This window comes from Pseudophryne corroboree, chromosome 3 (assembly GCF_028390025.1).
Source record: "Pseudophryne corroboree isolate aPseCor3 chromosome 3, aPseCor3.hap2, whole genome shotgun sequence".
Taxonomy (NCBI): domain Eukaryota; kingdom Metazoa; phylum Chordata; class Amphibia; order Anura; family Myobatrachidae; genus Pseudophryne; species Pseudophryne corroboree.
In genome coordinates, this window is record NC_086446.1 from 748672912 (window position 1) to 748693866 (window position 20955).

The 20955-nt window shown below is 48.4% G+C and overlaps 1 protein-coding gene and 1 long non-coding RNA gene across 3 annotated transcripts in view; one reads left to right on the top strand and one right to left on the bottom strand.

Moving 5' to 3' along the window:
• Positions 1-20955, bottom strand: part of ZMAT4 (zinc finger matrin-type 4) — a 759632-nt gene that overhangs the window by 621159 nt on the left and 117518 nt on the right. The gene's annotated exons all lie outside the window — the stretch shown is intronic.
• Positions 3072-13437, top strand: LOC135056763 (uncharacterized). Its single transcript, XR_010244069.1, has 2 exons — positions 3072-3373; positions 12323-13437. It is a non-coding gene; the product is annotated as an uncharacterized LOC135056763 (long non-coding RNA).

Here is a 20955-nt window from a genome sequence, read left to right on the forward strand (position 1 = left end):
TAGTGGAAGCCAAGAGCAATGACAAGAGTGGCGGCATTAGCGGAAGCCAAGAGCAATGACAAGAGTGGTGCCATTAGTGGAAGCCAAGAGCAATGACAAGAGTGGCGGCATTAGCGGAAGCCAAGAGCAATGACAAGAGTGGTGCCATTAGTGGAAGCCAAGAGCAATGACAAGAGTGGTGCCATTAGTGGAAGCCAAGAGCAATGACAAGAGTGGCGGCATTAGCGGAAGCCAAGAGCAATGACAAGAGTGGTGCCATTAGTGGAAGCCAAGAGCAATGACAAGAGTGGCGGCATTAGCGGAAGCCAAGAGCAATGACAAGAGTGGTGCCATTAGTGGAAGCCAAGAGCAATGACAAGAGTGGTGCCATTAGTGGAAGCCAAGAGCAATGACAAGAGTGGCGGCATTAGTGGAAGCCAAGAGCAATGACAAGAGTGGCGGCATTAGTGGAAGCCAAGTGCACTGTACAATCTCTGTGCAACGCACTGGGGTTTTATGATGCAATTCACACCAAAAAAAAAACACCATGAAGTTCCCAGATCACTCATTGGGGAAGTGTATCCGAATCAGGGGTTCCCGAAAGGGAAGGGTGTGAAGGTACAAACTATCTGAGTGTCCATTAGGCCCCATGAATGCAGAGGAGGCATAACTAAGCTCATTGTCAATTCTACAACCACATCCCTCAATGTGCTTTGCGGTGGAACACACCATAGGTAAAGCCTATCCCTCTAGTGCCCACATCTCCCCAGGACCCTGGACTGCCCAATGTTCTCAGTACTCTAGATTTTGAGATGTCATGTTCCCCAGTGATCCAATCAGATGCTGCTTACCCTGCAAAGTCCCCTTATCCAGTGGCTTCATCTCTCCAGCCTCAGATGGCAGCTCCTGCTCATGATTATGGGGTAACTAAGGAAAGTACGGGACAGCACGTAATAGAGCCACGCCAGACTTCTAGAGTAGTGGGGGGGCATTCTAATGATGGGAATTCAGTTGTGACAAGAGTCCTTCTTTGATGGAACTCTGGCAGCTTCCTACACTCATGAATTTCCTACACTCTATCTCTCACTTGAACCATCATTCAGTGAAAGTCACGTCAATGCTTTAATCCTGCAGTGTCTCTGCTTGTTCTTCAAATACTTAAATAAAAAATGCCTGAGAAATATGTTGGGTATAATTACTTTATAAATCAATATGAAGACTCTCTGGGCACTTCTCCCTTTTGATCTACACATTTGCTAAATCATATTTGCATGCGCAATAACCATGATATGGTTAAAGAGACGATTCGCTCACTGTTCAAACATCACAGAGCTGAAAGTGTTTTGAAGAACATGTAACACTTGTCCTCGGCAGTAAAGGAGATAAGCCTAATTAATTTTTCTTTTGGTAAAGCACTCATTTAATATAGCCATCTGTTGTGTGATAACAGTGATAGTAACGTGTTAATTAAACCAAAGTTTTAGTTTGTATACAATACGTACGTGTCCCTACAACTATGTCCATGTTTGCAGATCAGAGTAAATAACGAAGATCCTAAAATAAGTAAGGTTCGGCAAAGGAGCGGTACTTTATTGCTTTATTTAGCAGTAATCAAGGAAAATTAGGAAACCGGAACTGTCCACATTAAAAAGTGCTGAAAGACCTAAGTTACTTATTTGGATATAATTTCTCCGCAACAGGATTACCCTCCTAGGTGCACTTCAGGAAAACAATTGAATGCTGCATTTTGTTAATTGCACTCCATTGTAAGCTACAAAAGTTTTCAATATTTCAAGGCATAATTAGATGACATTTAATGCTCGGAGAATACGGAAATTAGTTGCACAGAGTCTAAAGAAAAGAACATTTGTAGCAATATAGAATGTCCCATCTTGGGACATCTGGTTACTGAAGATATAGACTGCAAAGCCTTAAAAAATCTATAATATAATCAATAATATTATTATGAGCGGCCAACATAATATAATCAATAATATTAATATGAGCGGCAATTTGCATTGCTGCACCCCAGCACTGCCATCATGAGTGCGATTCCAACCAGGGCTCTATCTGTGGTGAGTTTGTATGTCCTTGCTATGTTAGTCCCCGGTGTACAGCCATGCAGCTGAATGCGCAATGACTGAGATGTCCACTTTCAGGGTCAGTACACGCTGTAATACCGATCGGGGCGTCTTTACACAAACCATCGGTTGCACCATTGAAAATAGCTCTATGCAGTGACAGTTGCAGAGGTGGGGACTTGGGGGGATATTTAATAACACATAATTATCTAATAAAAGCTGGAAAATGTGATATTTATGTTTTCTGGAGATGGAGATAAATATCTCCTCTCCAGTGACAGTTGCAACACAGTCCAAAATTCAAGCAGGGGAGCCACACCCACTGGCAGTGAGGCCCAAACAGCAATGTCTGGCAGTGTTTGGGGTGGCAGTGGGTGTGGCTTCCCTATTTGAATTGTGGACTGCTCTGCAACTGCCACTGGAGAGGAGAAATGTATCTTCATCTCCAGAGAACATAAATATCACATTTTCCAACTTTTATGAGATAACTGTTTTATCAAATATCCCCCTTGGGCTGTTTAGTGCATCACATCTCCGCTGGTGTTGTTATTGTACTCTGCATCTCCCCACCAATAGCACACGCACATTAACAAAAAGATGTACACCAAACTCTAGGAGACCCATGTTGTATGTTTGCACAGATACATAATATGGTCCTGAATGAATCCCAGATGCACACAGCGCACTGGCAACATCACTGCTTTGCGTACTGATGATATTTCTGCTCATCTATATATTAGTGTAAGGGCGATTTTATGAGTGACTAATTTCTGTGAAGCTGTTGCCTGAGCGGGGCACATCATATACCAAATTAAAGCTCTTGGTCTGTAGATTTGCATAATTATATTGGCGCTGTGATTGTTTTTATTCATTGCGGAACTATGTGGTAAAATATCCGCCAGCCAATTACAATGCATCACCATTGTGCTCTGAAAAATGTGACAGTTGGGAAACTGTTTGTGCACCTGCCGAGTGACCTGGAACATGTGACCTGCCGAGTGGTCTGGAAACTGTGACAGTTATTTGCAGCCACCCACTAAGCAGGGATACCACCGGGTATCAACTCCTAAGGGGGTGCAAATGGGTAAAATGTTCCGCCCAGCAAACCTTTGTCCAGTTGAAACTGAGTGCATCAGCTAGTCCCAATTACGTACAGTATGTGTTTTATTTACTGACATGGATTTGATTTACTGGCATCCCTACATGCCAGGGTACCTAGTTATGTCATAGGGACACCTGACTGATTTCTGGATTGAGGATCAGGAAATACAATGAAGACAAGAAATAACCACATTACAGACCATATCATGACTGTAAGTATCTCTTATACTGTGTGTCTGATGATTAATGAGAAGACTTCACTGTTTTTATATAATTTAATATTAATTAGAGATGAGCGGGTTCGGTTTCTTTGAATCCGAACCCGCACGAACTTCACTTTTTTTTTCACGGGTCCGAGCGACTCGGATCTTCCCGCCTTGCTCGGTTAACCCGAGCGCGCCCGAACGTCATCATGACGCTGTCGGATTCTCGCGAGACTCGGATTCTATATAAGGAGCCGCGCGTCGCCGCCATTTTCACACGTGCATTGAGATTGATAGGGAGAGGACGTGGCTGGCGTCCTCTCCATTAGAATAGATTAGAAGAGAGAGAGAGAGAGAGAGAGATTGTGCAGACAGAGTTTACCACAGTGACCAGTGCAGTTGTTGTTAAGTTAACTTTTATTTAATATATCCGTTCTCTGCTATATCCGTTCTCTGCCTGAAAAAAACGATACACAGCAGTCACACAGTGTGACTCAGTCTGTGTGCACTCAGCTCAGCCCAGTGTGCTGCACATCAATGTATAAAAGCTTATAATAATTGTGGGGGAGACTGGGGAGCACTGCAGGTTGTTATAGCAGGAGCCAGGAGTACATAATATTATATTAATTTAAAATTAAACAGTGCACACTTTTGCTGCAGGAGTGCCACTGCCAGTGTGACTAGTGGTGACCAGTGCCTGACCACCAGTATAGTAGTATATTGTTGTATACTATCTCTTTATCAACCAGTCTATATTAGCAGCAGACACAGTACAGTGCGGTAGTTCACGGCTGTGGCTACCTCTGTGTCGGCAGTCGGCACTCGGCAGGCAGTCCGTCCATCCATAATTGTATAATTATATACCACCTAACCGTGGTATTTTTTTTTCTTTCTTTATACCGTCGTCATAGTCATACTAGTTGTTACGAGTATACTACTATCTCTTTATCAACCAGTGTACAGTGCGGTAGTTCACGGCTGTGGCTACCTCTGTGTCGGCAGTCGGCAGGCAGTCCGTCCATCCATAATTGTATTATTATAATATATACCACCTAACCGTGGTTTTTTTTTCATTCTTTATACCGTCATAGTGTCATACTAGTTGTTACGAGTATACTACTATCTCTTTATCAACCAGTGTACAGTGCGGTAGTTCACGGCTGTGGCTACCTCTGTGTCGGCAGTCGGCAGGCAGTCCGTCCATCCATAATTGTATTATAATATATACCACCTAACCGTGGTTTTTTTTTCATTCTTTATACCGTCATAGTGTCATACTAGTTGTTACGAGTATACTACTATCTCTTTATCAACCAGTGTACAGTGCGGTAGTTCACGGCTGTGGCTACCTCTGTGTCGGCAGTCGGCAGGCAGTCCGTCCATCCATAATTGTATTATAATATATACCACCTAACCGTGGTTTTTTTTTCATTCTTTATACCGTCATAGTCAGTCATACTAGTTGTTACGAGTATACTACTATCTCTTTATCAACCAGTGTACAGTGCGGTAGTTCACGGCTGTGGCTACCTCTGTGTCGGCACTCGGCAGGCAGTCCGTCCATCCATAATTGTATTATAATATATACCACCTAACCGTGGTTTTTTTTTCATTCTTTATACCGTCATAGTGTCATACTAGTTGTTACGAGTATACTACTATCTCTTTATCAACCAGTGTACAGTGCGGTAGTTCACGGCTGTGGCTACCTCTGTGTCGGCAGTCGGCAGGCAGTCCGTCCATCCATAATTGTATTATAATATATACCACCTAACCGTGGTTTTTTTTTCATTCTTTATACCGTCATAGTGTCATACTAGTTGTTACGAGTATACTACTATCTCTTTATCAACCAGTGTACAGTGCGGTAGTTCACGGCTGTGGCTACCTCTGTGTCGGCAGTCGGCAGGCAGTCCGTCCATCCATAATTGTATTATAATATATACCACCTAACCGTGGTTTTTTTTTCATTCTTTATACCGTCATAGTCAGTCATACTAGTTGTTACGAGTATACTACTATCTCTTTATCAACCAGTGTACAGTGCGGTAGTTCACGGCTGTGGCTACCTCTGTGTCGGAACTCGGCAGGCAGTCCGTCCATCCATAATTGTATTACAATATATACCACCTAACCGTGGTTTTTTTTTCATTCTTTATACCGTCATAGTCAGTCATACTAGTTGTTACGAGTATACTACTATCTCTTTATCAACCAGTGTACAGTGCGGTAGTTCACGGCTGTGGCTACCTCTGTGTCGGAACTCGGCAGGCAGTCCGTCCATCCATAATTGTATTACAATATATACCACCTAACCGTGGTTTTTTTTTCATTCTTTATACCGTCATAGTCAGTCATACTAGTTGTTACGAGTATACTACTATCTCTTTATCAACCAGTGTACAGTGCGGTAGTTCACGGCTGTGGCTACCTCTGTGTCGGAACTCGGCAGGCAGTCCGTCCATCCATAATTGTATTATTATAATATATACCACCTAACCGTGGTTTTTTTTTCATTCTTTATACCGTCATAGTGTCATACTAGTTGTTACGAGTATACTACTATCTCTTTATCAACCAGTGTACAGTGCGGTAGTTCACGGCTGTGGCTACCTCTGTGTCGGCAGTCGGCAGGCAGTCCGTCCATCCATAATTGTATTATAATATATACCACCTAACCGTGGTTTTTTTTTCATTCTTTATACCGTCATAGTCAGTCATACTAGTTGTTACGAGTATACTACTATCTCTTTATCAACCAGTGTACAGTGCGGTAGTTCACGGCTGTGGCTACCTCTGTGTCGGAACTCGGCAGGCAGTCCGTCCATCCATAATTGTATTACAATATATACCACCTAACCGTGTTTTTTTTTTCATTCTTTATACCGTCATAGTCAGTCATACTAGTTGTTACGAGTATACTACTATCTCTTTATCAACCAGTGTACAGTGCGGTAGTTCACGGCTGTGGCTACCTCTGTGTCGGCAGTCGGCAGGCAGTCCGTCCATCCATAATTGTATTATAATATATACCACCTAACCGTGGTTTTTTTTTCATTCTTTATACCGTCATAGTCAGTCATACTAGTTGTTACGAGTATACTACTATCTCTTTATCAACCAGTGTACAGTGCGGTAGTTCACGGCTGTGGCTACCTCTGTGTCGGAACTCGGCAGGCAGTCCGTCCATCCATAATTGTATTACAATATATACCACCTAACCGTGGTTTTTTTTTCATTCTTTATACCGTCATAGTCAGTCATACTAGTTGTTACGAGTATACTACTATCTCTTTATCAACCAGTGTACAGTGCGGTAGTTCACGGCTGTGGCTACCTCTGTGTCGGCACTCGGCAGGCAGTCCGTCCATCCATAATTGTATTACAATATATACCACCTAACCGTGGTTTTTTTATACCACCTAACCGTGGCAGTCCGTCCATAATTGTATACTAGTATCCAATCCATCCATCTCCATTGTTTACCTGAGGTGCCTTTTAGTTCTGCCTATAAAATATGGAGAACAAAAAAGTTGAGGTTCCAAAATTAGGGAAAGATCAAGATCCACTTCCACCTCGTGCTGAAGCTGCTGCCACTAGTCATGGCCGAGACGATGAAATGCCAGCAACGTCGTCTGCCAAGGCCGATGCCCAATGTCATAGTACAGAGCATGTCAAATCCAAAACACCAAATATCAGAAAAAAAAGGACTCCAAAACCTAAAATAAAATTGTCGGAGGAGAAGCGTAAACTTGCCAATATGCCATTTACCACACGGAGTGGCAAGGAACGGCTGAGGCCCTGGCCTATGTTCATGGCTAGTGGTTCAGCTTCACATGAGGATGGAAGCACTCAGCCTCTCGCTAGAAAACTGAAAAGACTCAAGCTGGCAAAAGCACCGCAAAGAACTGTGCGTTCTTTGAAATCCCAAATCCACAAGGAGAGTCCAATTGTGTCGTTTGCGATGCCTGACCTTCCCAACACTGGACGTGAAGAGCATGCGCCTTCCACTATTTGCATGCCCCCTGCAAGTGCTGGAAGGAGCACCCGCAGTCCAGTTCCTGATAGTCAGATTGAAGATGTCAGTGTTGAAGTACACCAGGATGAGGAGGATATGGGTGTTGCTGGCGCTGGGGAGGAAATTGACCAGAAGGATTCTGATGGTGAGGTGGTTTGTTTAAGTCAGGCACCCGGGGAGACACCTGTTGTCCGTGGGAGGAATATGGCCGTTGACATGCCAGGTGAAAATACCAAAAAAATCAGCTCTTCGGTGTGGAGGTATTTCACCAGAAATGCGGACAACAGGTGTCAAGCCGTGTGTTCCCTTTGTCAAGCTGTAATAAGTAGGGGTAAGGACGTTAACCACCTCGGAACATCCTCCCTTATACGTCACCTGCAGCGCATTCATAATAAGTCAGTGACAAGTTCAAAAACTTTGGGTGACAGCGGAAGCAGTCCACTGACCAGTAAATCCCTTCCTCTTGTAACCAAGCTCACGCAAACCACCCCACCAACTCCCTCAGTGTCAATTTCCTCCTTCCCCAGGAATGCCAATAGTCCTGCAGGCCATGTCACTGGCAAGTCTGACGAGTCCTCTCCTGCCTGGGATTCCTCCGATGCATCCTTGCGTGTAACGCCTACTGCTGCTGGCGCTGCTGTTGTTGCCGCTGGGAGTCGATGGTCATCCCAGAGGGGAAGTCGTAAGCCCACTTGTACTACTTCCAGTAAGCAATTGACTGTTCAACAGTCCTTTGCGAGGAAGATGAAATATCACAGCAGTCATCCTACTGCAAAGCGGATAACTGAGGCCTTGGCATCCTGGGTGGTGAGAAACGTGGTTCCGGTATCCATCATTACTGCAGAGCCAACTAGAGACTTGTTGGAGGTACTGTGTCCCCGGTACCAAATACCATCTAGGTTCCATTTCTCTAGGCAGGCGATACCGAAAATGTACACAGACCTCAGAAAAAGAGTCACCAGTGTCCTAAAAAATGCAGCTGTACCCAATGTCCACTTAACCACGGACATGTGGACAAGTGGAGCAGGGCAGGGTCAGGACTATATGACTGTGACAGCCCACTGGGTAGATGTATGGACTCCCGCCGCAAGAACAGCAGCGGCGGCACCAGTAGCAGCATCTCGCAAACGCCAACTCTTTCCTAGGCAGGCTACGCTTTGTATCACCGCTTTCCAGAATACGCACACAGCTGAAAACCTCTTACGGCAACTGAGGAAGATCATCGCGGAATGGCTTACCCCAATTGGACTCTCCTGTGGATTTGTGGCATCGGACAACGCCAGCAATATTGTGTGTGCATTAAATCTGGGCCAATTCCAGCACGTCCCATGTTTTGCACATACCTTGAATTTGGTGGTGCAGAATTTTTTAAAAAACGACAGGGGCGTGCAAGAGATGCTGTCGGTGGCCAGAAGAATTGCGGGACACTTTCGGCGTACAGGCACCACGTACAGAAAACTGGAGCACCACCAAAAACTACTGAACCTGCCCTGCCATCATCTGAAGCAAGAAGTGGTAACGAGGTGGAATTCAACCCTCTATATGCTTCAGAGGTTGGAGGAGCAGCAAAAGGCCATTCAAGCCTATACAATTGAGCACGATATAGTAGGTGGAATGCACCTGTCTCAAGTGCAGTGGAGAATGATTTCAACGTTGTGCAAGGTTCTGATGCCCTTTGAACTTGCCACACGTGAAGTCAGTTCAGACACTGCCAGCCTGAGTCAGGTCATTCCCCTCATCAGGCTTTTGCAGAAGAAGCTGGAGGCATTGAAGGAGGAGCTAACACGGAGCGATTCCGCTAGGCATGTGGGACTTGTGGATGCAGCCCTTAATTCGCTTAACAAGGATTCACGGGTGGTCAATCTGTTGAAATCAGAGCACTACATTTTGGCCACCGTGCTCGATCCTAGATTTAAAGCCTACCTTGGATCTCTCTTTCCGGCAGACACAGGTCTGCTGGGGTTGAAAGACCTGCTGGTGACAAAATTGTCAAGTCAAGCGGAACGCGACCTGTCAACATCTCCTCCTTCACATTCTCCCGCAACTGGGGGTGCGAGGAAAAGGCTCAGAATTCCGAGCCCACCCGCTGGCGGTGATGCAGGGCAGTCTGGAGCGACTGCTGATGCTGACATCTGGTCCGGACTGAAGGACCTGACAACGATTACGGACATGTCGTCTACTGTCACTGCATATGATTCTCTCAACATTGATAGAATGGTGGAGGATTATATGAGTGACCGCATCCAAGTAGGCACGTCACACAGTCCGTACTTATACTGGCAGGAAAAAGAGGCAATTTGGAGGCCCTTGCACAAACTGGCTTTATTCTACCTAAGTTGCCCTCCCACAAGTGTGTACTCCGAAAGAGTGTTTAGTGCCGCCGCTCACCTTGTCAGCAATCGGCGTACGAGGTTACATCCAGAAAATGTGGAGAAGATGATGTTCATTAAAATGAATTATAATCAATTCCTCCGCGGAGACATTGACCAGCAGCAATTGCCTCCACAAAGTACACAGGGAGCTGAGATGGTGGATTCCAGTGGGGACGAATTGATAATCTGTGAGGAGGGGGATGTACACGGTGATATATCGGAGGGTGAAGATGAGGTGGACATCTTGCCTCTGTAGAGCCAGTTTGTGCAAGGAGAGATTAATTGCTTCTTTTTTGGGGGGGGGTCCAAACCAACCCGTCATATCAGTCACAGTCGTGTGGCAGACCCTGTCACTGAAATGATGGGTTGGTTAAAGTGTGCATGTCCTGTTTTGTTTATACAACATAAGGGTGGGTGGGAGGGCCCAAGGATAATTCCATCTTGCACCTCTTTTTTCTTTTCTTTTTCTTTGCATCATGTGCTGATTGGGGAGGGTTTTTTGGAAGGGACATCCTGCGTGACACTGCAGTGCCACTCCTAGATGGGCCCGGTGTTTGTGTCGGCCACTAGGGTCGCTAATCTTACTCACACAGCTACCTCATTGCGCCTCTTTTTTTCTTTGCGTCATGTGCTGTTTGGGGAGGGTTTTTTGGAAGGGACATCCTGCGTGACACTGCAGTGCCACTCCTAGATGTGCCCGGTGTTTGTGTCGGCCACTAGGGTCGCTAATCTTACTCACACAGTCAGCTACCTCATTGCGCCTCTTTTTTTCTTTGCGTCATGTGCTGTTTGGGGAGGGTTTTTTGGAAGGGCCATCCTGCGTGACACTGCAGTGCCACTCCTAGATGGGCCCGGTGTTTGTGTCGGCCACTAGGGTCGCTAATCTTACTCACACAGCTACCTCATTGCGCCTCTTTTTTTCTTTGCGTCATGTGCTGTTTGGGGAGGGTTTTTTGGAAGGGACATCCTGCGTGACACTGCAGTGCCACTCCTAGATGGGCCCGGTGTTTGTGTCGGCCACTAGGGTCGCTTATCTTACTCACACAGCGACCTCTGTGCAAATTTTAGGACTAAAAATAATATTGTGAGGTGTGAGGTATTCAGAATAGACTGAAAATGAGTGTAAATTATGGTTTTTGAGGTTAATAATACTTTGGGATCAAAATGACCCCCAAATTCTATGATTTAAGCTGTTTTTTAGTGTTTTTGGAAAAAAACACCCGAATCCAAAACACACCCGAATCCGACAAAAATAATTCGGTGAGGTTTTGCCAAAACGCGTTCGAACCCAAAACACGGCCGCGGAACCGAACCCAAAACCAAAACACAAAACCCGAAAAATTTCAGGCGCTCATCTCTAATATTAATACAAGTTCAGCACTGATTTATATACTGTTGTTCTAAATACTATTATCTCTGTATGTATACTGATTGCTATGGAATACTAATTTGTGCTTTGCTTAGTAGCTTTCCACACTATCCAATAATTATATTAGAGTTTTGATTTAAAATTATTTAAAATAAAGCAAAAATGCAGTTATACCAGTGGATCAGTACATACTTGCCTACATTTAGGTTGCTCCCTCCGGGAGGGAGCAGCCAGGTCACAAAGGAGGGGGCGTGAAGGAGGAGGTACGGGAGCGTGGTGAACTGATTGCATCATCATAGCCCCGCCCCCACTTTACAATGCCTACATTACCAGCACTGTAAAGCGGAGGGCGGGGCTATGATGATGAGATTTAGCACAAATAGCGTCATCTCCCCGCCCCCTTCTGTGTGACGGGTTGCCGCACAGCCGAGGTAAGCGAGGGCATAAGGTGAGCAGGGGGATGCGGTGGGGGTTGAGCGGCATGCGGGAGACTTGACCACTTCCCCGAGGGGCTGGAAGTGCCACCTGAATTTCGGGAGCCACCCGGCCTTTACGGGAGAGTAGGTAAGTATGGATCAGTATGATATCCCAGCTGTCGGGATCCCAGCAGTCAGGAGACCGACGCCGGGATCCCGACAGCTGGGATACCGTGGACCACCACCCGAGTGGGGATTCCAGGCGGCGGTCGGGATTCCAACTGCTGGTATTTCACCGGGTGTCGGGATTTCGGCGTCCGTATCCGGACAGCCGGGATCTGACAGCCAATAAATTGACTGCCTCCCATACCAGGTGAAGTGCAATATATATACTTCTCTTTGGTTCGCTTTATATTATTTATAACTGGCTCCAACTGTACAATAGTCCTTTATGTATTAAATATAACCAAGTCAGGCCAAGACAATTGTTTTATCTTGCATTTGTTTATCTGTAAACTACTTTGGGACTTATTTAGTAAGCAGTGGATTTACAGAACACTAATTTTTTACTTGTCATTTTGCCTGTCATATTTAAAAGGGCAATGGCCGTAAAAGCAAAATCAGGCTTGATTTGCAATAAGTATTATTGCCCTTTTAAATAAGCAAAATCTGTAAAAATTGTTGGCTTTGTAAATCCACTGCTTAGTAAATATGCACGTTTGGGTGATTAGTTTGGTATTAAAAATGGTGCATTATTTTTATGTTTGCTTCATTATTCCACAGATTGCTCTATGTCCATTTTATTGGACAGAAAAAAAGACCAGCATCCGCTGCATAGCACACAAGCCTGGTCAGCAGACATTTCTACTTCAGGACCCTGGTGAGGATCCTGATGGTGACCTGCGTACAAACAGGACAAGAGAGTACATTTACTGAAGTGTTTGATCAGTCAGTTACCCAGGAGCACGTGTATCATTCTGCAATAAAGAACTTAGTGGATGATATCATTTCAGGGGGGATGCAGTTACACTCCCAACAGTCAGGATCCAGGGGGTCGAAATATAATGCTGTCAAATTTGCATATGGTCGAACAGGCAACATTTACTACGATGGGCAACAATTATGAGCCTGGAGTAATAATACTTTGCACCCTTAAAGATCTAAAGACCATCAAGGAGCCACGAAGGAGAAAAAAAATCTTCCCTGGCAGTCCTGAAGAGACCATTCGTTTACTGAAGAAAGGAAATAAGCTGCCAATAAGACCTCATCCTGCTCCTACGCAGTTTTACAAATCACCGTAGACCACATGAGCAATGACGCAGTGCACACAGGCAAGCTCTACGTGGTAGACCTCGTGGAATCAGAATGAGCATGTCAGAATAAAAACAGTGGCCAAACCTTAAAAGAATGTGGATATATCAATCAGACAGACCCTTCTCGCCCTGCATATATTGCTCCCCATGGACCCTATGCCAAGAGAACATCATGTGGAGAGGAACCATGTCTGTGTCCCCAACAAGATTCTTGAGGACGGCAGAGGAAACAAGTCCTGCTGAGGGACACTCGTTGACCAGAGTCAGTCCATAAGGACAATGCTCACAGTTCCAGTAAGACTGGTCGTCTGAGGCACATGGCAGGTCCTCTGCATACTGTAAGTTGCTCCTTGTGGTCCCTATGACAAGAAAACTCTTGGCTACACCTAAGATCTGTAGTCCATCTGAAATGTGTGAATCGAAGACAGTGAAAAGTTCCACTTGGGCTAAGACAATCACTTTCTACCACTAACACCATTGGCCACTTATCAAATCAACATGTTGGCAATTCAACATCATTTGTGATGTTAGTGGTTTCATTGAATCATTCATCATTATTTCAAAATAAAATGTTATTGTATCCTGTTTTGATTGAGTCCTTACTATGTGAGATTATTCTTAAGGTGTGTACCCACGGTGAGATTTATCTTTGCAATTTTGACTATATAGTCAAAATCGCAAGGAAAGTGCATATCGCAAGGTGTCAGCCACCTTGCGATACCGATTTGACCCTGATGCGCGGTCCCGCGGGGTAGACAGACTGTGCACACAAGTCAATTTTGACTGTCTAGTATAAAAGTATAGTCAACATTGGCACTTAGTTAAAATCGCACATAGCCAAAATCGCAAGCACACAGTCAATATCGCATAGTCCGTATCGCATAGTCAAAATCTAAGGCGCCCTACACATTAGGCGGCGGGGGGGCAGTGACGGGGGGAGTGAAGTTTCTTCAGTCCCCCCCGTCACCCGGCTCCATAGACGTGCAGGCAAATATGGACGATCTCGTCCATATTGGCCTGCATGCACAGCCGACATGTCACCAGCGATGAACGAGCGCGGGGCCGCGCATCGTTCATCGCTGGTGACTCCACACTGCACGATATGAACGTTATCTTGTTCATTAATGAACGAGATCGTTCATATTGTGCAGTGAAATCGGCATGTGTGTAGGGCCTATAAGACAGCCAAAATCTCACCGTGTGTATGCACCTTTACACTTTATAGGGGTTATGTTGGGGCAGTACCAGTAGAGAGGTGATAAGTTCTTTAGAACATCTTCATGAGGTCTTCACCAAGCTGCCTTTCCCTTATCAAGCTGTGCTTAATCCCTGGAGGGGGTGTAGTATCACTCACTGGCTGTCGGGATCCCGGCGCCCAACATAGCAGCGTTGGGATCCTGACCACCAGAATGGCGGCAGTGGGGCGAGCGCAAAAGAGCCCCTCTTGGGCTCACTGCGCTCGCCACGCTGCAGGCACGGTGGCGCACTTCTCGCGCCACGCTATTTATTCTCCCTCTAGGGGTGTCGTGGACACCCCAATAGGGAGAATAGCTGTCGGTATCCCGGCGGCCGGGATTCCCGCGCCGGTATGCTGAGTGCCGGGATCCAGACAGGTGGTATATAGTGTCACCCCCCTGGAGGAACTTCCAATCTACATTTGCCAGCCCCCAAATACACTGATATATGCTATTTTTTTCACTGTACGAGGATGACGAGGAACCTGGGGGAGAACCACCCAAACGTGGAGAGTACATATAAACTACACATGGATGCAGAACTTGTCAAAATAGAACACATGATCCCCAACACCTAACTCTGAATATATTACACTCTACATACTCCTCCCTTAAAGGAAAATCTCCATGCTGATTACTGCTTTAGGGTAGTATTTTCATTTTAACCATGATATCGGACCTGATGCCGATTCGTACGCAAAAGCCTATGAAGCTGCAATTTTGCAGACTAAGCATCGCAAGTGAAGCAGCCATTCAGAAATTAATACAAAAAGCCCACCAAACCCATAGTAACTGTATACACATACACAGGATCAACATATAAATGAGAAACATCAACTCCCGGAGTGAGGCTATGGTCACACCGACTGGCCACGGGAACTGAGAGGCTGGCGCTATGTTTTCTGAGGTAGGCAGAGACACTCCCCTAAAAACGCAACCTGCCACTCGCCATTACCTCCCCCAAACAGCCCCATCCTGTCAATCACTCTGCCAATGAATCCTCACTGCAGCGGCTTCGCTCAGGTGCCTTGCCTTGTCTTCCAGTAATTGCTCAGTTGCGTGAACATCAGCACTGTGTACAAATCAGGCCCCCAGTGAGGAGGTGTAGTGCGTGGAGGTAGTGAGGGACACAGTGCAGAGATGTGGTGTGGTGAAGTAGCGTAGCGATATAGGGCCTGATTCATATTTTGCACAGCCGCAAGGATGTGGCTGTGTAATTCTGTATCATTAAAATTCTAATGCAGCAGGAGGCGCCCGTAGGAGATAGACGCTTCCTGTCAGCATTAGTGAGGATCTGAGTGCTGTGTAGGAGGACGGAGCCTTGGATTACCATCGCAACCATCGGTTGTGATTCGGGGCACCGGCCAGCCTACGTAAGCTTCAGCTTTTGCAGGCTGGCCAATGGATTCGGACACCTGGGTCAAGGAAGTCTGCATCTAACGACACGCCGCTGTTTTGATGAACGGTGCCATGTGCTGTCGCCGCTACGCCCCCAAAATGCTGCGGTATGTCAATCATGTTGACAGGGGGCTGCGAGAGACATCGTAAGACCCTCTTGCGCATGCGTAGATTCCTAAACACCGTATTTTTATCCAAACCATCGCTTACAAATATGAATTAGGCTCTTAGGGCCATATTCAAGCTCAGTTGTAAATTGGCCAAAATCGCAGATCGGACGATTATCGTCTGTCGGCGCGTGCACTGTGAACGCATTGTGCATGCGCTACCCATGATTCTTCAGCGATCGCATGTTGCCAGGATGCAATGACAGGTTGATTGACAGGCGGCGGACATTCGTGGGTGTACTCATGGGATTTGCGGGGAGTGGTTGCTACAATCGTAGAGCTACAGCTGAAGCTGAATAAGGCCCTTGGATGGGGTGGTCTTCTACCATACTACACCCCTTGGATGTAGTGTGTGGGGTAGCGCAGTAATGATGTGTACCAGCACACCCCCCTGCTCACCCATGAGAATTTCCCTGCGCCGCTGATCACACTCCCTGCGGTTGCACTCAATAGGCCCTTCCTAAATTTCTGCTCCAGGCCCAATTGGCTCTTACACTGGCACTGTCTGGGCTAGTTAAAAACTGCCTACTGTTGCCTCGTCTGCCACCGAAGCTGAATACACAGCACTCACAGAAACAACCAAAGAGACGCTGAAGCTGCAGGAAACTGCGTGAACTGGGTATTATAGATTAAATGACACTGACAGCGCTGCATGTGACAAAGGTGCAATTGATTTGTCCTCCACCACAAAGTACTATGGGGTTCATTCCAACCCCATCGCTCACTGCAGTTGTTCGCAATGCAGCGATCGGGTCGGAACTGCGCATGCGCCGCAGTGCGCTGGCGCATGCTGGACGGCTGAAGGCCGTCGTTCCCTAGCGATTGCCTCTGCCTGACTGACAGGCAGAGGTGGTCGCTGGGCGGGAGGGGACGCGGTCTGGCCAAAGCTGGCGTTGCCAGGCCGTGCGGGGGGCAGGCCACGCAGCCGCTGCGACCAGGGGCAGCGACGAGCAACTCCCGGTCAGCCACAGGAGCTGCACTGTGTGATGCTTTTGTACTTGTGCAGGGGGTGGGGGGCAGACATGTGGGGCAGGGGGCTAGCCTTGTGCTAGACATCCCCCCGCATGTCTCGGAACATGATCGTAGCTGTGCTAAATTTAACTCAGAATGACCCCTTATGGTCGGTCTAAGCCAGAGGTTCTCAAACTCAGTCCCCGGGGGCCCACACAGTGCATGTTTTGCAGGTCTCCTCACAGAATCACAAGTGAAAAAATAATTAGCTCCACCTGTGGACCTTTTAAAATGTGTCAGTGAGTAATTAATACACCTGTGCACCTGCTGAGTTACCTGCAAAACATGCACTGTGTGGGCCCACGAGGACCGAGTTTGAGAACCTCTGGTCTAAGCACATTGCCATAATGCACCATTTCATTAGAGAGCTGTTAGTACTTTAGTCAGAGTGAATTATGGGACCTATTTATTTACATTATTTTTACAAAAAAATTTGAAAAAGGGTGTTTTCACACCCTTTTCCACATTATTTTAGTATCACTAAAATGTATTAAAGGGCTATTGGAGCAATTTTCATGAAAAATGCTCCAAATCCTTTAATTAACTTTTTTTTTGTAATCAGATCGCATTTCCCATACTTATAATGGGAAGTGCAATCTGGGCTGAATTTACTAAGAAAAAAAAGTGGAAAAAACCTGCAATGATCCCTTTGATAATTACACCAGCTCCAACTGGCGTTATCACAGGGAGATTGCGAGATCCCACTTCTGCACAGCTTTCTCTGCCCCACGGGCTCCAGTGATGATTAGCTCTGTGTGGCCGATGAACACACAGGCTGATCACTGGTAAAAAAAAAAAAAAATACATACCAGTCCCAGGAGCTGGAGATTGGTGCTCCGGTGCGACCTGCCGGCAAAACGGCAGCTCTCGTTACAGCACCGGGGGTCACAGCAGTACATGGGATCCACTGCCCAGCAACCCTGCAGGAGCAGCGCTCAACGGCTCTCTGGACTGGTAACATACTTACCTACTCTCCCGGATTCTGCGGGAGACACCCGGTTTCTCGGGTAGTCCTCCGCAGCCCCGGAAGAGTGGGCACCCCTCCCGCATTCTGCCCACTTCCGAGGGAAGTGGGCAGAATAGGTAGCTAAATAAGGCAAAATCGCGGACCTGGTGCAGGGGTTGGGGCTTAACGACGCGATTATATGCAAATTGCATCATTGAGGCTTCGCCCCTATGCAAATACCGACCAATTGCGATATTTCCTCGTGCAGTGTGTGGGAATGTGTTCTGTTTTACGTTCCCGGAGCGGCAGCCAATAGGAGAGGGGCGCGGCGAGCCAATCGGCGCTCGCCGCGTCATAGGCCCCGCCCCCGGCGTCTGACGTCAGACGCCGGGCAGGAGCCTGAACTTAAGACCGCGCGCGGGAGCGCGAAGGGAGGGGACGCCGCGAGGAGGAGACGACGGGAGGCCGCGCCGAAGAGCGGTGAAGAGGTCCTGAGGCCGCGGAAGAGGCCAGAAGACGCCAGGCCCCTTGAAGAAGAAGATGTCCAGCGGCGGCTGGACGCGGAGAAGAGACGGAGGCGCCGCTGGCCAGGACGGGTCAGCGGCAGAAGAGGGTGCCGGAGACCCCCGGATTAGGTGAGGCCTCAGTGAGGCTAACCTTCCCCCTCCCCTTTTCCTCCCTCGACCACCAGGGACGGGCATTAGGCCCGAGGGCACAATTCGGGCACTAGGCCTGGGCGCAGATAGGAGGTTGGGGGTCGTCATTGGATTAGGTGGTTTGGGCATTAGGCCCAAGCCACCAGAAAGCGGCACAGTAGGCGGGCATTAGGCCTGGGGCAAACGCAGCCAATAGGCCTGGGGGACATTAGAGGGCATTAGGCCCTAGTGCAGTTGGCGGCCGCTAGGGATACTAAGGTGACGCTGGGTACTAGGCCCAGGTCACCCAACGGGCAACAAGTTAGGCGGCCGCTAGGCCCGTGGGTGAAGTCAGGCCTCCGGCCTGTGTGCAGCTAAGGGGCGCTAGGCCCAGTGAATAAGACCCCCGAGGTGAATAAACGTGGCACTGGGCGCTAGGCCCAGGCCACCCTGAGGTATTTAGGTAGGCAGGCCTGAGGCCCACATAAGGGAAGGTACAGGAGGTGGGTAGGCCGTGCGGCGCCCACCCCCTTTCCAGAGGGAGGGATTTAAAGGGACAGCACCGTGTGATCTTGTATTCCGATATTGTGATGTATGTTGTTACCGTGCAGGGCAAAGTGTCTGTTTGTTTAAGTTGTGCATAGTTGTGTTGCACCACTCACACGAGCTAGTTTGAGGGCTCTGTTTATGTAGCTAGTGTAGCGGACGCACACTAGGGTAGTTCTTGGCCCTGCACGGCTGTTTGTTTGTTTGCCTCCTTACAGGGACCTGTAAGTGGAGAAGATCGGAGTGCCAGACTTGTGGCGGTGAGTAGCATCCGTGTACGTTTGTCCCTTTGTCTGTCCCCGAGCGCCGGAGACGAGGGATTGCTCACGGACGTGAGAATCCTTTTCATCACACTACGTGCGAGAGCGCGAGTGTGTGAAATCTGGGTGGCTGAGGCTTTGTGCCTGTGATGACCTTTCACCCAACCGGTGAAGGTCGCCGTCACCCCTGGGGTATCCCCTTTTCCGGTGGAAAAAGGGATGATACCCCCCTTGAGGTAACCTATTCTCTCCTCAGCTCGGTCGTCGGTCAGCTCCGAGAGGGAATCTCCATGTCCGGATCCGATTGAAGATTGCCAGGTCCGTTGAAGGTTCCAGTACCTGAGGGTGAGAGAGAGCGGCGCCTGGTGAGTACCGAGACTACACCTGCACGGCAGCAGGCACCACCACACACGCAGCCGCGCCTCTTACATTTTGGCGTAGTCGGCAGGATCAAAGAGACCGGATCACGGACACGATGTGGAACGCCACCAAGAAGACCTCCCTGCGGACGGCTCCGGGACAGACTCACCCCCGGACGCGTGCGGACCAGAGCGACTGGGTGACGGTGTCTGGGGCAGACCTCCTGAAGATAGTGCAGCGGTCGGTCCAGCGTGGAAAGTAAGAGCGCCGGGAGAAGGGGCGCAAGAAGGCCGCGGTGACGCCCTGCAAGAAGTGTCGGCAAACAGGGCACTTTGCCGACAAGTGTACTTGGCGAGAGACGTCCCCAAAGAAGGTGGTCCAGGAAGCGGACCGAAGACGTCGGAAGGGCCAAGCGAAAGAGTCCTGGTGTTTGCTCTGCGGAAACTACGGGCATGAGCACAACAGTTGTCCCTGGGGCGAAGAGTTGAGCCAAGACGAGGTTGATTCCCGGTGTGAAAGCTGTGGAGATCCCCGACATCGGCTCCTGGAATGTTCATGGACTGAAGACAGGACGGACTACGAGGCCACGGTGAAGCAGATGACGGAGTCTCGTCAGCAGCTTTGGGACCGGGTGGCTGCAGAGCCTGTGTGTGCGCTCTGCGAGGCGAGAGGACATGCGCTTCCCGATTGTCCGTGGAATGAAGACCGGATGATTGCGGATGGTCGCGCCCAGAGATGGGAGGAGGAAACCAGGGAAATGGAGCGGAAGACCCTGCTTGAAGGTAGTTCGCAGGTGCCCATTTCCTCTGAGCCGGAACCAACGGGTGAAGATTCCCCAGTGAAGGAGGTGGACCAGGAACCCGTCTTGGAGAAGGTGGCAGTGGCCCTCCCTTGTTGGAAGTGTCGGCGACCAGGACATGCGGCCAGTGAGTGCCCCTGGGAAGATGCCGCGGACCTACTCTGTCCCAAGAAAGTGACCCCAGTAAGGCAGAATCCTTTCCCGCATAAGGCGGAGGTGGATGACTGGGAGGTGAAGAGACCACGCGGCGAAGAAAAGCGTGAAGACCCAGTGACTGAGACGTCCGGAATCTCCCCGCGATGGAACCGTCCACGACCAGGACGTGCGGAACAGATGTGTCCTGGGTACCTAGAGATGCCAGCGGAAGCGATGGAGTACGCTGAGGAAGTAACGATGCCAGCGGAAGCGAAGGAGTACGCTGAGGAATCAGAGGTGCCAGCGGAAGCGAAGAAGTACGCTGAGGAGGAAAATAATACCCCAGTCCAGATATCGGAGGAGGACTCGGACTACGGTGAGCTGTCCGCCGACGAATCCCTCCAAGAACAGATGGAGGACGACTCTGGCATCGGAAGCGCCGACGAGAGTGACTGGCAGGATCGGGTGGAGTCGTGCTCCCAGTTGAATGCCCTCCGTGAAGAGGAGGAGATAGTCCTGGAGCAAGAATACCTGCCGGGAGTGCCGAAATGGACGGACGTACGGGGAGAGGATCGTGATGCCGTGGGAGGACCCATTCCAGAGGAAGATAT